This window comes from Gorilla gorilla, chromosome 13 (assembly GCF_029281585.2).
Source record: "Gorilla gorilla gorilla isolate KB3781 chromosome 13, NHGRI_mGorGor1-v2.1_pri, whole genome shotgun sequence".
NCBI lineage: Eukaryota > Metazoa > Chordata > Mammalia > Primates > Hominidae > Gorilla > Gorilla gorilla.
Window position 1 is genome coordinate 6,995,500 of NC_073237.2, and position 17,817 is coordinate 7,013,316.

Consider the following 17,817-nt stretch of genomic DNA (forward strand, 5'->3'; position numbering starts at 1 on the left):
CCATTCCATTCCATTCCATTCCATTCGATTCCATTCCTTTCCATTCCATTCCATTCCAATCCATTCCATTCTACTTGGGTTGATTCCATTCCATTCCATTCCATTCCATTCGATTCCATTCGATTCCATTCCATTCCATTCCATTCCATTCCATTCTGTTCTACTCGGGTTGATTCCACTCCATTCCATTCCATTCCATTCCATTCCATTTCATTTTATTCCATTCCATTCCATTCCATTCTATTCCATTGAATTCCATTCCATTCCATTCCATTCCATTCCATTCCATTCCATTCAGTTTCATTCCATTCCATTCCATTCCATTCCATTCCATTCCATTCCATTCGATTCAATTCCATTCCATTCCATTCCATTCCATTCCATTCCGTTCTACTCGGGTTGATTCCATTCTATTCCATTCCATTCCGCTCGATTCCATTCGATTCCATTCGATTCCATTCCATTCCATTCCATTCCCTTCCATTACATTCTATTCCATTGAATTCCATTCCATTCCATTCCATTCCATTCCATTCCATTCCATTCCATTCCATTCCGTTCTACTCTGATTGACTCCATTCCATTCCATTCCATTCCATTCCATTCCATTCCATTCCATTCCATTCCATTCCATTCGATTCGATTCCATTCCATTCCATTCCATTCCATTCCATTAGATTCCATTCCAATACATTCCATTATACTCTGGTTGATTCCATTCCATTCCATTCCATTCCATTCCATTCCATTCGTCTCCATTCGATTCCATTCGATTCCATTCCATTCTATTCCATTGAATTCCATTCCATTCCATTCCATTCCATTCCATTCCATTCCATTCCATTCCATTCCATTCCATTCCGTTCTACTCGGGTTGATTCCATTCCATTCCATTCCAATCCACTCCATTCTACATGGGTTGATTCCATTCCATTCCATTCCATTCGATTCCATTCGTTTCCATTCCATTCCATTCCATTCCATTCCATTCCATTCCATTCTGTTCTACTCGGGTTGATTCCACTCCATTCCATTCCATTCCATTCCATTCTATTCCATTCCATTCCATTCCATTCCGTTCTACCCGGGTTGATTCCATTCCATTCCATTTCATTCCATTCCATTCCATTCGATTCCATTCGATTCCATTCGATTCCATTCCATTCCATTCCATTCCATTCCATTCCAATCCATTCCATTCTACTCGGGTTGATTCCATTCCATTCTATTCCATTCCGTTCTACTCAGGTTGATTTCCATTCCATTCCATTCCATTCCATTCCATTCCATTCCATTCCATTCCATTCCATTCCACTCCATTCCATTCCATTCTATTCAGGTTGATTCCATTCCATTCCATTCCATTCTATTCCATTCCGTTCTACTCGGCTTGAATCCATTGAGTTCCGTTCCGTTCCGTTCCGTCCCGACACGTCCCGTCCCGTCCCGTCCCGTCCCGTCCCGTCCCGTCCCATCCCGTCCCGTCCCGTCCAGTGCCGTTGTACTCGGGTTGATTCCATTCCACTCCGTTCCGTTCCTTTCCGTTCCGTTCCATTCAGTTCCACGCGGGTTGATTCAATTCCATTCTATTCTATTCCATTCCATTCCATTCCATTCCATTCCATTCCATTCCATTCCACTCGGTTTGATTCCATGCCGTTCCGTTCCGTTCCATTCCGTCCCATCCCGACGCGTCCCGTCCCGTCCCGTCCCGTCCCATTCCGTTCCGTTCTGATCGGGTTGATTCCGTTCCATTCCGTTCCGTTCCTTTCCGTTCCGTTCCATTCCGTTACACGCGGGTTGATTCAATTCCATTCTATTACATTGAATTCCATTCCATTCCATTCCATTCCATTCTACTCGGATTGATTGCATTCCATTCCATTCCATTCCAGTCCATTCCAATCCATTCCATTCTACTCGGGTTGATTCCATTCCATTCCATTCCATTGCATTCCATTCCATTCCATTCCATTCCATTCCATTGCGTTCCATTCGATTCGATTCGATTCCATTCCATTCCATTCCATTCCATTCCATTCCAATCCATTCCATTCTACTTGGGTTGATTCCATTCCATTCCATTCGATTCCATTCGATTCCATTCGATTCCATTCCATTCCATTCCATTCCATTCCATTCCATTCCATTCCATTCCATTCCGTTCTACTCGGGTTGATTCCATTCTATTCCATTCCATTCCGTTCGATTCCATTCGATTCCATTCGATTCCATTCCATTCCATTCCTTTCCATTCCCTTCCATTCCATTCTATTCCATTGAATTCCATTCCATTCCATTCCATTCCATTCCATTCCATTCCATTCCATTCCATTCCGTTCTACTCTGATTGACTCCATTCCATTCCATTCCATTCCATTCCATTCCATTCCATTCCATTCCATTCCATTCCATTCCATTCCATTCGATTCCATTCCATTCCATTCCATTCCATTGCATTCCATTCCAATACATTCCATTCTACTCTGGTTGATTCCATTCCATTCCATTCCATTCCATTCCATTCCATTCGTCTCCATTCGATTCCATTCGATTCCATTCCATTCTATTCCATTGAGTTCCATTCCATTCCATTCCATTCCATTCCATTCCATTCCATTCCATTCCATTCCATTCCATTCCATTCCGTTCTACTCGGGTTGATTCCATTCCATTCCATTCCATTCCATTCCATTCCATTCCACTCCATTCCATTCGATTCCATTCGATTCCATTCCATTCCATTCCATTCCATTCCAATCCATTCCATTCTACTCGGGTTGATTCCATTCCATTCCATTCCATTCCATTCCATTCCATTCCATTCCATTCCATTCCATTCCATTCCATTGAATTCCATTCGATTCCATTCGATTCCATTCCACTCGATTCCATTCGAGATCATTCGATTCCATTCCATCCCATTCCATTCCATTCCATTCCATTCCGTTCTACTCGGGTTGATTCCATTCCATTCCATTTCATTCCATTCCATTCCATTCCATTCCATTCCATTCCATTCCATTCGATTCCATTCCATTCCATTCCATTCCAATCCATTCCATTCTACTCGGGTTGATTCCATTCCATTCCATTCCATTCCATTCCATTCTATTCCATTCCATTCCATTCGATTCCACTCGATTCCATTCCATTCTTTCCATTCCATTCTAATCCATTCCATTCTACTCGGGTGGATTCCATTCCATTCCATTCCTTTCCATTCCATTCGATTCCATTCCATTCCATTCCATTCCATTCCATTCCATTCCATTCCATTCCATTCCATTCTATTCCATTCCATTCCATTCCTTTCCATTCCATTTATTTATACTCGGGTTGATTCCATAACATTCCATTCCATTCCATTCCATTCCATTCCATTCCATTCCATTCCATTCCATTCCATTCCATTCCACTGCATTCCATTCCATTCCATTACTTTCCATTCCATTCCATTCCAATCCATTCCATTCTACTCGGGTTGACTCCATTCCATTCCATTCCATTCCATTCCATTCCATTCCACTCCATTCCATTCCATTATATTCCATTCCATTCCATTCGATTCCGTTCGATTCCATTCCATTCCATTCCATTCCATTCCATTCCATTCCATTCCATTCCATTCGATTCCATTCCATTCCATTCCATTCCATTCCATTCCATTCCAATCCATTCCATTCTACTCGGGTTGATTCCATTCCATTCCATTCCATTCCATTCCATTCCATTCCTTTCGATTCCATTCCATTCCATTAAATTCCATTCCATTCCATTCCATTCCATTCCATTCCATTCCATTCCATTCCATTCCATTCCGTTCTAGTCGGGTTGATTCCATTCTATTCCATTCAATTCCATTCCATTCCATTCCATATCATTCCATTCCATTCCATTCCATTCTATTCCATTCCATTCTACTCCATTGAATTCCATTCCATTCCATTCCATTCCATTCCATTCCATTCCATTCCATTCCATTCCATTCCATTACTTTCCATTCCATTCCATTCCAATCCATTCCATTCTACTCGGGTTGACTCCATTCCATTACATTCCATTCAATTCCATTCCATTCCATTATATTCCATTCTATTCCATTCGATTCCGTTCGATTCCATTCCATTCCATTCTATTCCATTCCATTCCATTCCATTCGATTCCATTCCATTCCATTCGATTCCATTCCATTCCATTCCATTCCATGCCATTCCTTTCCATTCCAACCCATTCCGTTCTACTCGGGTTGATTCCATTTCATTCCATTCCATTCCATTCCATTCCATTCCATTCCATTCCATTCCATTCCATTCCATTCGATTCCATTCCATTCCATTTCATTCCAAACCTTTCCATTCTGCTCGGGTTCATCATTCCATTCCATTCCATTCCATTCCATTCCATTCCATTCCATTCCACTCGGGTTCTTTCCATTCCATTCCATTCCATTCCATTCCATTCCATTCCTTTCCGTTCTACTCAGGTTGATTTCCACTCCATTCCATTCCATTCCATTCCATTCCATCCCATTCCATTCCATTCCATTCCATTCCATTCCATTCCATTCCATTCCACTCCATTCCATTCCCTTCTATTCGGGTTGATTCCATTCCATTCCATTCCATTCCATTCCATTCCATTCCATTCCATTCCATTCCATTCCATTCCATTCCATTGCATTCCATTCCATTCCATTCTATTCCATTCCGTTCTACTCGGCTTGAATCCATTGAGTTCCGTTCCGTTCCGTTCCGTCCCGACACGTCCCGTCCCGTCCCGTCCCGTCCCGTCCCATCCCGTCCCGTCCCGTCCCGGGCCGCTGTACTCGGGTTGATTCCATTCCACTCCGTTCCGTTCCTTTCCGTTCAGTTCCATTCAGTTCCACGCGGGTTGATTCAATTCCATTCTATTCTATTCCATTCCATTCCATTCCATTCCATTCCTTTCCATTCCATTCCATTCCATTCCATTCTACTCGGGTTGATTCCATGCCGTTCCATTCCGTTCCATTCCGTCCCATCCCGACGCGTCCCGTCCCGTCCCGTCCGGTCCCATTCCATTCCGTTCTGATCGGGTTGATTCCGTTCCATTCCGTTCCGTTCCTTTCCGTTCCGTTCCATTCCGTTACACGCGGGTTGATTCAATTCCATTCTATTACATTGAATTCCATTCCATTCCATTCCATTCCATTCCATTCTACTCGGATTGATTGCATTCCATTCCATTCCATTCCAGTCCATTCCAATCCATTCCATTCTACTCGGGTTGATTCCACTCCATTCCATTCCATTCCATTCCATTCCATTCCATTCCATTCCATTCCATTCCATTCGATTCCATTCCTTTCCATTCCATTCCATTCCAATCCATTCCATTCTACTTGGGTTGATTCCATTCCATTCCATTCCATTCTATTCGATTCCATTCGATTCCATTCCATTCCATTCCATTCCATTCCATTCTGTTCTACTCGGGTTGATTCCACTCCATTCCATTCCATTCCATTCCATTCCATTCCATTCCATTTCATTTTATTCCATTCCATTCCATTCCATTCTATTCCATTGAATTCCATTCCATTCCATTCCATTCCATTCCATTCCATTCCATTCAGTTTCATTCCATTCCATTTCATTCCATTCCATTCCATTCGATTCAATTCCATTCCATTCCATTCCATTCCATTCCGTTCTACTAGGGTTGATTCCATTCTATTCCATTCCATTCCGTTCGATTCCATTCGATTCCATTCGATTCCATTCCATTCCATTCCATTCCCTTCCATTCCATTCTATTCCATTGAATTCCATTCCATTCCATTCCATTCCATTCCATTCCATTCCATTCCATTCCATTCCATTCCATTCCGTTCTACTCTGATTGACTCCATTCCATTCCATTCCATTCCATTCCATTCCATTCCATTCCATTCCATTCGATTCCATTCCATTCCATTCCATTCCATTCCATTGCATTGCATTCCAATACATTCCATTATACTCTGGTTGATTCCATTCCATTCCATTCCATTCCATTCCATTCGTCTCCATTCCATTCCATTCGATTCCATTCCATTCTATTCCATTGAATTCCATTCCATTCCATTCCATTCCATTCCATTCCATTCCATTCCATTCCATTCCATTCCATTCCGTTCTACTCGGGTTGATTCCATTCCATTCCATTCCATTCCATTCCATTCCATTCCATTCCATTCCACTCCATTCCATTCGATTCCATTCGATTCCATTCCATTCCATTCCATTCCATTCCAATCCATTCCATTCCATTCCATTCCATTCCTTTCCATTCCACTCGGGTTCTTTCCATTCCATTCCATTCCATTCCATTCCATTCCATTCCATTCCATTCCATTCCATTCCATTCCATTCCGTTCTACTCAGGTTGATTTCCACTCCATTCCATTCCACTCCATTCCATTCCATTCCATTCCATTCCATTCCATTCCATTCCATTCCATTCCATTCCACTCCATTCCATTCCCTTCTATTCGGGTTGATTCCATTCCATTCCATTCCATTCCATACCATTCCATTCCATTCCATTCCATTCCATTCCATTCCATTCCATTCCATTCTATTCCATTCCGTTCTACTCGGCTTGAATCCATTGAGTTCCGTTCGGTTCCGTTCTGTCCCGACACGTCCCGTCCCGTCCCGTCCCGTCCCGTCCCATCCCGTCCCGTCCCGTCCCGTGCCGTTGTACTCGGGTTGATTCCATTCCACTCCGTTCCGTTCCTTTCCGTTCCGTTCCATTCAGTTCCACGCGGGTTGATTCAATTACATTCTATTCTATTCCATTCCATTCCATTCCATTCCATTCCATTCCATTCCATTCCATTCTACTCGGGTTGATTCCATGCCGTTCCGTTCCGTTCCATTCCGTAACATCCCGAAGCGTCCCGTCCCGTCCCGTCCCGTCCCATTCCGTTCCGTTCTGATCGGGTTGATTCCATTCCATTCCGTTCCGTTCCTTTCCGTTCCTTTCCGTTACACGCGGGTTGATTCAATTCCATTCTATTACATTGAATTCCATTCCATTCCATTCCATTCCATTCTACTCGGATTGAGTGCATTCCATTCCATTCCATTCCAGTCCATTCCAATCCATTCCATTCTACTCGGGTTGATTCCACTACATTCCATTCCATTCCATTCCATTCCATTCCATTCCATTCCATTCCATTCCATTCCATTCCATTCCATTATATTCCATTCCATTCCATTCGATTCCGTTCGATTCCATTCCATTCCGTTCCATTCCATTCCATTCCATTCCATTCCATTCCATTCGATTCCATTCCATTCCATTCGATTCCATTCCATTCCATTCCATTCCATTCCATTCCATTCCAATCCATTCCATTCTACTCGGGTTGATTCCATTCCATTCCATTCCATTCCATTCCATTGCATTCCATTCCATTCCATTGCATTCCATTCCTTTCCATTCCATTCCATTCCATTCCATTCCATTCCATTCCTTTCCATTCCATTCCATTCCATTCCATTCCATTCCATTCCATTCCATTCCATTCCATTCCATTCCATTCCGTTCTAATCGGTTTGATTCCACTCCATTCCATTCCATTCCATTCCATTCCATTCCATTCCTTTCCATTCCAACCCATTCCGTTCTACTCGGGTTGATTCCATTTCATTCCATTCCATTCCATTCCATTCCATTCCATTCCATTCCATTCCATTCCATTCCATTCGATTCCATTCCATTCCATTTCATTCCATACCTTTCCATTCTACTCGGGTTCATCATTCCATTCCATTCCATTCCATTCCATTCCACTCGGGTTCTTTCCATTCCATTCCATTCCATTCCATTCCATTCCATTCCATTCCGTTCTACTCAGGTTGATTTCCACTCCATTCCATTCCATTCCATTCCATTCCATTCCATTCCATTCCATTCCATTCCTTTCCATTCCACTCCATTCCATTCCCTTCTATTCGGGTTGAGTCCATTCCATTCCATTCCATTCCATTCCATTCCATTCCATTCCATTCCATTCCATTCCATTCCATTCCATTCCATTCCATTGCATTCCATTCCATTCCATTCTATTCCATTGCGTTCTACTCGGCTTGAATCCATTGAGTTCCGTTCCGTTCCGTTCCGTCCCGACACGTCCCGTCCCGTCCCGTCCCGTCCAGTCCCATCCCGTCCCATCCCGTCCCGTGCCGTTGTACTCGGGTTGATTCCATTCCACTCCGTTCCGTTCCTTTCCGTTCCCTTCCATTCAGTTCCACGCGGGTTGATTCAATTCCATTCTATTCTATTCCATTCCATTCCATTCCATTCCATTCCATTCCATTCCATTCCATTCTACTCGGGTTGATTCCATGCCGTTCCGTTCCGTTCCATTCCGTCCCATCCCGACGCGTCCCGTCCCGTCCCGTCCGGTCCCATTCCGTTCCGTTCTGATCGGGTTGATTCCGTTCCATTCCGTTCCGTTCCTTTCCGTTCCGTTCCATTCCGTTACACGCGGGTTGATTCAATTCCATTCTATTACATTGAATTCCATTCCATTCCATTCCATTCCATTCTACTCGGATTGATTGCATTCCATTCCATTCCATTCCAGTCCATTCCAATCCATTCCATTCTACTCGGGTTGATTCCATTCCATTCCATTCCATTCCATTCCATTCCATTCCATTCCATTGCGTTCCATTCGATTCGATTCGATTCCATTCCATTCCATTCCATTCCATTCCAATCCATTCCATTCTACTTGGGTTGATTCCATTCCATTCCATTCCATTCCATTCGATTCCATTCGATTCCATTCCATTCCATTCCATTCCATTCCATTCTGTTCTACTCGGGTTGATTCCACTCCATTCCATTCCATTCCATTCCATTCTATTCCATTCCATTCCATTCGATTCCATTCTATTCCAATCAATTCCATTCCATTCCATTTCATTTTATTCCATTCCATTCCATTCCATTCTATTCCATTGAATTCCATTCCATTCCATTCAATTCCATCCCATTCAGTTTCATTCCATTCCATTCCATTCCATTCCATTCCATTCCATTCCATTCCATTCCATTCCATTCCATTCCATTCCATTCCGTTCTACTCAGGTTGATTCCATTCTATTCCATTCCATTCCGTTCGATTCCATTCGATTCCATTCGATTCCATTCCATTCCATTCCATTCCATTCCATTCCATTCCATTCTATTCCATTGAATTCCATTCCATTCCATTCCATTCCATTCCATTCCATTCCGTTCTACTCTGATTGACTCCATTCCATTCCATTCCATTCCATTCCATTCCATTCGATTCCATTCCATTCCACTCCATTCCATTGCATTCCATTCCAATACATTCCATTCTACTCTGGTTGATTCCATTCCATTCCATTCCATTCCATTCCATTCGTCTCCATTCGATTCCATTCGATTCCATTCCATTCTATTCCATTGAATTCCATTCCATTCCATTCCATTCCATTCCATTCCATTCCATTCCATTCCATTCCATTCCGTTCTACTCGGGTTGATTCCATTCCATTCCATTCCATTCCATTCCATTCCATTCCATTCCACTCCATTCCATTCGATTCCATTCGATTCCATTCCATTCCATTCCATTCCATTCCAATCCATTCCATTCTACTCGGGTTGATTCCATTCCATTCCATTCCATTCCATTCCATTCCATTCCATTCCATTCTATTCCATTCCATTCCATTCCATTGCATTCCATTCGATTCCATTCGATTCCATTCCATTCGATTCCATTCGAGATCATTCGATTCCATTCCATCCCATTCCATTCCATTCCATTCCATTCCGTTCTACTCAGGTTGATTCCATTCCATTCCATTTCATTCCATTCCATTCCATTCCATTCCATTCCATTCCATTCCATTCCATTCCATTCCATTCCATTCTATTCCATTCCATTTCATTCCTTTCCATTCCATTTATTTATACTCGGGTTGATTCCATTCCATTGCATTCCATTCCATTCCATTCCATTCCATTCCATTCCATTCCATTCCATTGCATTCCATTCCATTCCATTACTTTCCATTCCATTCCATTCCAATCCATTCCATTCTACTCGGGTTGACTCCATTCCATCCCATTCCATTCAATTCCATTCCATTCCATTATATTCCACTCCATTCCATTCGATTCCGTTCGATTCCATTCCATTCCATTCCATTCCATTCCATTCGATTCCATTCCATTCCATTCGATTCCATTCCATTCCATTCCATTCCATTCCATTCCATTCCAATCCATTCCATTCTACTCGGGTTGATTTCCATTCCATTCCATTCCATTCCATTCCACTCCATTCCATTCCATTCCATTCCATTCCATTCCATTCCATTCCATTCCATTCCTTTCCATTTATTCCATTCCGTTCAACCCGGGTTGATTCCATTGAGTTTGGTTCCGTTCCATTCAGTCCCGTCCCGTCCCGTCCCGTTCCGTTTTACTCGGGTTGATTCCTTTGCATTCGGTTCTGCTCGTTTCCGTTCCGTTCCATTCCATTCCACAGGGGTTGGTTCAATTCCATTCTATTCTATTCTATTCCTTTCCATTCCATTCCATTCTACTCGTATTGATTCCATTCCATTCCATTCCATTCCATTCCATTCCATTCCATTCCATTCCATTCCTTTCCATTCCAATCCATTCCATTCTACTCGCGTTGATTCCATTCCATTCCATTCCATTCCATTCCATTCCTTTCCATTCCATTCCATTCCATTCCATTCAGTTTCATTCCATTCCATTCCATTCAATTCCATTCCATTCCATTCCATTCGATTCCATTCCATTCCATTCCATTCCATTCCATTCCGTTGTACTCGGGTTGATTCCATTCTATTCCATTCCATTCCGATTGATTCCATTCGATTCTATTCGATTCCATTCCATTCCATTCCATTCCCTTCCATTCCATTCTATTCCATTGAATTCCATTCCATTCCATTCCATTCCATTCCATTCCATTCCATTACATTCCATTCCATTCTACTCTGGTTGATTCCATTCCATTCCATTCCATTCCATTCCATTCGTCTCCATTCGATTCCATTCGATTCCATTCCATTCTATTCCATTGAATTCCATTAAATTCAATTCCATTCCATTCCATTCTACTCCATTCCATTCCATTCCATTCCATTCCATTCCGTTCTACTCGGGTTGATTCCATTCCATTCCATTCCATTCCATTCCATTCCACTCAACTCCATTCCATTCCATTCCATTCCATTCCACTCCATTCCATTCCAATCCATTCCATTCTACTCGGTTTGATTCCATTCCATTCCATTCCATTCCATTCCATTCCATTCCATTCCATTCCATTCCATTCCATTCCATTGCATTCCATTCGATTCCATTCGATTCCATTCCATTCGATTCCATTCGATATCATTCGATTCCTTTCCATCACATTCCATTCCATTCCATTCCATTCCGTTCTACTCGGGTTGATTCCATTCCATTCCATTCCATTCCATTCCATTCCATTCCATTCCATTCCATTCGATTCCATTCGATTCCATTCCATTCCAATGCATTCCATTCTACTCGGGTTGATTCCATTCCATTCCATTCCATTCCATTCCATTCCATTCCATTCCATTCCATTCGATTCCACTCGATTGCATTCCATTCTTTCCATTCCATTCCAATCCATTCCATTCTACTTGGGTGGATTCCATTCCATTCCATTCCATTCCATTCCATTCCATTCCATTCCATTCCATACCATTCCGTTCTAGTCGGGTTGATTCCATTCTATTCCATTCCATTCCATTCCATTCCATTCTATTCCATTCCATTCTACCCCATTGAATTCCATTCCATTCCATTATTTTCCATTCCATTCCATTCCTTTTCATTCCATTTAGTTCTACTCGGGTTGATTCCATTCCATTCCATTCCATTCCATTCCATTCCATTCCATTCCATTCCATTCCATTCCATTCCATTACTTTCCATTGCATTCCATTCCAATCCATTCCATTCTACTCGGGTTGACTCCATTCCATTCCGTTCCATTCCATTCCATTCCATTCCATTATATTCCATTCCATTCCATTCGATTCCGTTCGATTCCATTCCATTCCATTCCATTCCATTCCATTCCATTCCATTCGATTCCATTCCATTCCATTCCATTCCATTCCATTCCATTCCATTCCAATCCATTACATTCTACTCGGGTTGATTCCATTCCATTCCATTCCATTCCATTCCATTCCATTCCATTCCATTCCTTTCGATTCCATTCCATTCCATTAAATTCCATTCCATTCCATTCCATTCCATTCCATTCCATTCCATTCCATTCCATTCCATTCCATTCCATTCCGTTCTACTCGGGTTGATTCCACTCCATACCATTCCATTCCATTCCATTCCATTCCATTCCATTCCATTCTATTCCATTCCATTCTACTCCGTTGAATTCCATTCCATTCCATTCAATTCCATTCCATTCCATTCCTCTCCATTCCATTTAGTTCTACTCGGGTTGATTCCATTCCATTCCATTCCATTCCATTCCATTCCATTCCATTCCATTCCATTACTTTCCATTCCATTCCATTCCAATCCATTCCATTCTACTCAGGTTGATTCCATTCCATTCCATTCCATTCCATTCCATTCCATTCCATTCCAATCTATTCCATTCTACTCGGGTTGATTCCATTCCATTCCATTCCATTCCATTCCATTCCATTCCATTCCATTCCATTCCATTCCATTCCATTCCATTTAATTCCATTCCATTCCATTCCATTCAATTCCATTCCATTCCATTCCGTTCTACTCGGGTTGATTCCATTCTATTCCATTCCATTCCATTCGATTACATTCGATTCCATTCGATTCCATTCCATTCCATTCCATTCCATTCCATTCCATTCCATTCCATGCCATTCTATTCCATTCCATTCCATTCCATTCCATTCCATTCCATTCCTTTCCATTGCATTCCACTCCATTTCATTCCGTTCTATTCGGGTTGATTCCATTCCATTCCATTCCATTCCATTCCATTCCATTCCATTCCATTCCATTCCATTGCATTCCATTCGATTCCATTCCATTCCATTGCTTTCCATTCGATTCCATTCGATTCCATTCCATTCCATTCCATTCCATTCCATTCCATTCCATTCCATTCCATTCCATTCTATTCCATTCCATTCCATTCCGTTCTACTCGGGTTGATTCCATTCTATTCCATTCCATTCCATTCGATCCATTCGATTCCATTCGATTCCATTCCATCCCATTCCATACCATTCCATTCCGTTCCGTTCTACTCGGGTTGATTCCATTCCATTCCATTCCATTCCATTCCATTCCATTCCATTCAATTCCATTCGATTCCATTCCATTCCATTCCATTCCAATCCATTCCATTCTACTCGGGTTGATTCCATTCCATTCAATTCCATTCCATTAAATTCCATTCCATTCCATTCCATTCCATTCCATTCCATTCCATTCGATTCCATTCCATTCCATTCCATTCCATTCCATTCCATTCCATTCCATTCCATTCCATTCCATTCCATTCGATTCCATTCCATTCCATTCCATTCCATTCCATTCCATTCCATTCCATTCCATTGCGTTCTACTCGGGTTGATTCCATTCCATTCCATTCCATTCCATTCCTATCTATTCCATTCTATTCCATTCGATTCCATTCCATTCCATTCCATTCCATTCCATTCCATTCCATTCCATTCCATTCCAATCCATTCCATTCTACTCGGGTTGATTCCATTCCATTCCATTCCATTCCATTCCATTCCATTCGATTCCATTCGATTCCATTCAATTCCATTCCATTCCATTCCAATCCATTCCATTCTACTCGGGTTGATTCCATTCCATTCCATTCCATTCCATTCCATTCCATTCCATTCCATTCCATTCCATTCCATTCCATGCCAATCTATTCCATTCTATTCCATTCGATTCAATTCCATTCAATTCCGTTCCATTCCATTCCATTCCAATCCATTCCATTCTACTCGGGTTGATTCCATTGCATTCCATTCCATTCCATTCCATTCCATTCCATTCCATTCCATGCCATTCCACTCCATTCCATTCCGTTCTATTCGGGTTGATTCCATTCCATTCCATTCAATTCCATTCCATTCCATTCCATTCCATTCCATTGCATTCCATTCGATTCCATTCGATTCCTTTCCATTCCATTGCATTCCATTCCATTCCATTCCATTCTATTCCATTCCATTCCATTCCGTTCTACTCGGGTTGATTCCATTCTATTCCATTCCATTCCATTCGATCCATTCGATTCCATTCGATTCCATTCAATCCCATTCCATTCCATTCCATTCCGTTCCGTTCTACTCGGGTTGATTCCATTCCATTCCATTTCATTCCATTCCATTCCATTCCATTCCATTCCATTCCATTCCATTCCATTCCATTCCATTCGATTCCATTCCATTCCATTCCATTCAAATCCACTCCATTCTACTCGGGTTGATTCCATTCCATTCCATTCCATTCCATTAAATTCCATTCCATTCCATTCCATTCCATTCGATTCCATTCGATTCCATTCCATCCCATTCCTTTCCATTACAATCCATTCCATTCTACTCGGGTGGATTCCAATCCATTCCATGCCATTCCATTCCATTCCATTCCATTCCATTCCATTCCATTCCGTTCCGTTCCATTCCATTCCATTCCATTCCATTCCATTCCATTCCATTCCATTCCAATCCATTCCATTCTACTCGGGTTGATTCCATTCCATTCCATTCCATTCCATTCCATTCCATTCCATTCCATTCCATTCCTTTCGATTCCATTCCATTCCATTAAATTCCATTCCATTCCATTCCATTCCATTCCATTCCATTCCATTCCATTAAATTCCATTCCGTTCTACACGGGTTGATTCCACTCCATACCATTCCATTCCATTCCATTCCATTCCATTCCATTCTATTCCATTCCATTCTACTCCATTGAATTCCATTCCATTCCATTCAATTCCATTCCATTCCATTCCTCTCCATTCCATTTAGTTCTACTCGGGTTGATTCCATTCCATTCCATTCCATTCCATTCCATTACTTTCCATTCCATTCCATTCCAATCCATTCCATTCTACTCATGTTGATTCCATTCCATTCCATTCCATTCCATTCCATTCCATTCCAATCTATTCCATTCTACTCGGGTTGATTCCATTCCATTCCATTCCATTCCATTCCATTCCATTCCATTCCATTCCATTCCATTCCATTCCATTCCATTCCATTCCATTCCATTTAATTCCATTCCATTCCATTCCATTCAATTCCATTCCATTCCATTCCGTTCTACTCGGGTTGATTCCATTCTATTCCATTCCATTCCATTCGATTACATTCGATTCCATTCGATTCCATTCCATTCCATTCCATTCCATTCCATTCTATGCCATTCTATTCCTTTCCATTCCATTCCATTCCATTCCATTCCATTCCTTTCCATTGCATTCCACTCCATTTCATTCCGTTCTATTCGGGTTGATTCCATTCCATTCCATTCCATTCCATTCCATTCCATTCCATTCCATTCCATTCCATTGCATTCCATTCGATTCCATTCCATTCCATTGCTTTCCATTCGATTCCATTCGATTCCATTCCATTCCATTCCATTCCATTCCATTCCATTCCATTCCATTCCATTCCATTCCATTCTATTCCATTCCATTCCATTCCGTTCTACTCGGGTTGATTCCATTCTATTCCATTCCATTCCATTCGATCCATTCGATTCCATTCGATTCCATTCCATCCCATTCCATACCATTCCATTCCGTTCCGTTCTACTCGGGTTGATTCCATTCCATTCCATTTCATTCCATTCCATTCCATTCCATTCCATTCCATTCAATTCCATTCGATTCCTTTCCATTCCATTCCATTCCAATCCATTCCATTCTACTCGGGTTGATTCCATTCCATTCCGTTCCATTCCATTAAATTCCATTCCATTCCATTCCATTCCATTCCATTCCATTCCATTCCATTCGATTCCATTCCATTCCATTCCATTCCATTCCATTCCATTCCATTCCATTCCAATCCATTCCATTCTACTCGGGTGGATTCCATTCCATTCCATTCCATTCCATTCCATTCCATTCCATTCCATTCCATTCCATTCCATTCCATTCTATTCCATTGAATTCCATTCCATTCCATTCCATTCCATTCCATTCCATTCCATTCCATTCCATTGCGTTCTACTCGGGTTGATTCCATTCCATTCCATTCCATTCCATTCCTATCTATTCCATTGTATTCCATTCGATTCCATTCCATTCCATTCCATTCCATTCCATTCCATTCCATTCCATTCCATTCCAATCCATTCCATTCTACTCGGGTTGATTCCATTCCATTCCATTCCATTCCATTCCATTCCATTCCATTCGATTCCATTCGATTCCATTCAATTCCATTCCATTCCATTCCAATCCATTCCATTCTACTCGGGTTGATTCCATTCCATTCCATTCCATTCCATTCCATTCCATTCCATTCCATTCCATTCCATGCCAATCTATTCCATTCTATTCCATTCGATTGAATTCCATTCAATTCCGTTCCATTCCATTCCATTCCAATCCATTCCATTCTACTCGGGTTGATTCCATTGCATTCCATTCCATTCCATTCCATTCCATTCCATTCCATTCCATTCCATTCGATTCGTTCTACTCGTGTTGATTCCATTCTATTCCATTCCATTCCATTCGATTCCATTCGATTCCATTCGATTCCATTCCATTCCATTCCATTCCATTCCATTCCATTCCACTCCATTCCATTCTATTCCATTCCATTCCATTCCGTTCCAATCGGGTTGGTTCCATTCTATTCCATTCCATTCCATTCGATTCCATTCGATGTCATTCGATTCCATTCCATCCCATTCCTTTCCATTCCATTGCATTCCATTCCATTCCATTCCATTCCATTCTATTCCATTCCATTCCATTCCGTTCTACTCGGGTTGATTCCATTCTATTCCATTCCATTCCATTCGATCCATTCGATTCCATTCGATTCCATTCCATCCCATTCCATTCCATTCCATTCCGTTCCGTTCTACTCGGGTTGATTCCATTCCATTCCATTTCATTCCATTCCATTCCATTCCATTCCATTCCATTCCATTCCATTCCATTCCAATCCACTCCATTCTACTCGGGTTGATTCCATTCCATTCCATTCCATTCCTTTAAATTCCATTCCATTCCATTCCATTCCATTCCATTCGATTCCATTCGATTCCATTCCATCCCATTCCTTTCCATTACAATCCATTCCATTCTACTCGGGTGGATTCCAATCCATTCCATGCCATTCCATTCCATTCCATTCCATTCCATTCCATTCCATTCCATTCCATTCCATTATATTCCATTCCATTCCATTCCATTCAGTTCTAGTCGGGTAGATTCCATTCCATTCCATTCCATTCCATTCCATTCCATTCCATTCCATTCCATTCCGTTCTACTCTTGTTGATTCCATTCGATTCCATTCCATTCCATTCGATCCATTCGATTCCATTCGATTCCATTCCATCCCATTCCATTCCATTCCATTCCGTTCCGTTCTACTCGGGTTGATTCCATTCCTTTCCATTTCATTCCATTCCATTCCATTCCATTCCATTCCATTCCATTCCATTCCATTCAATTCCATTCGATTCCGTTCCATT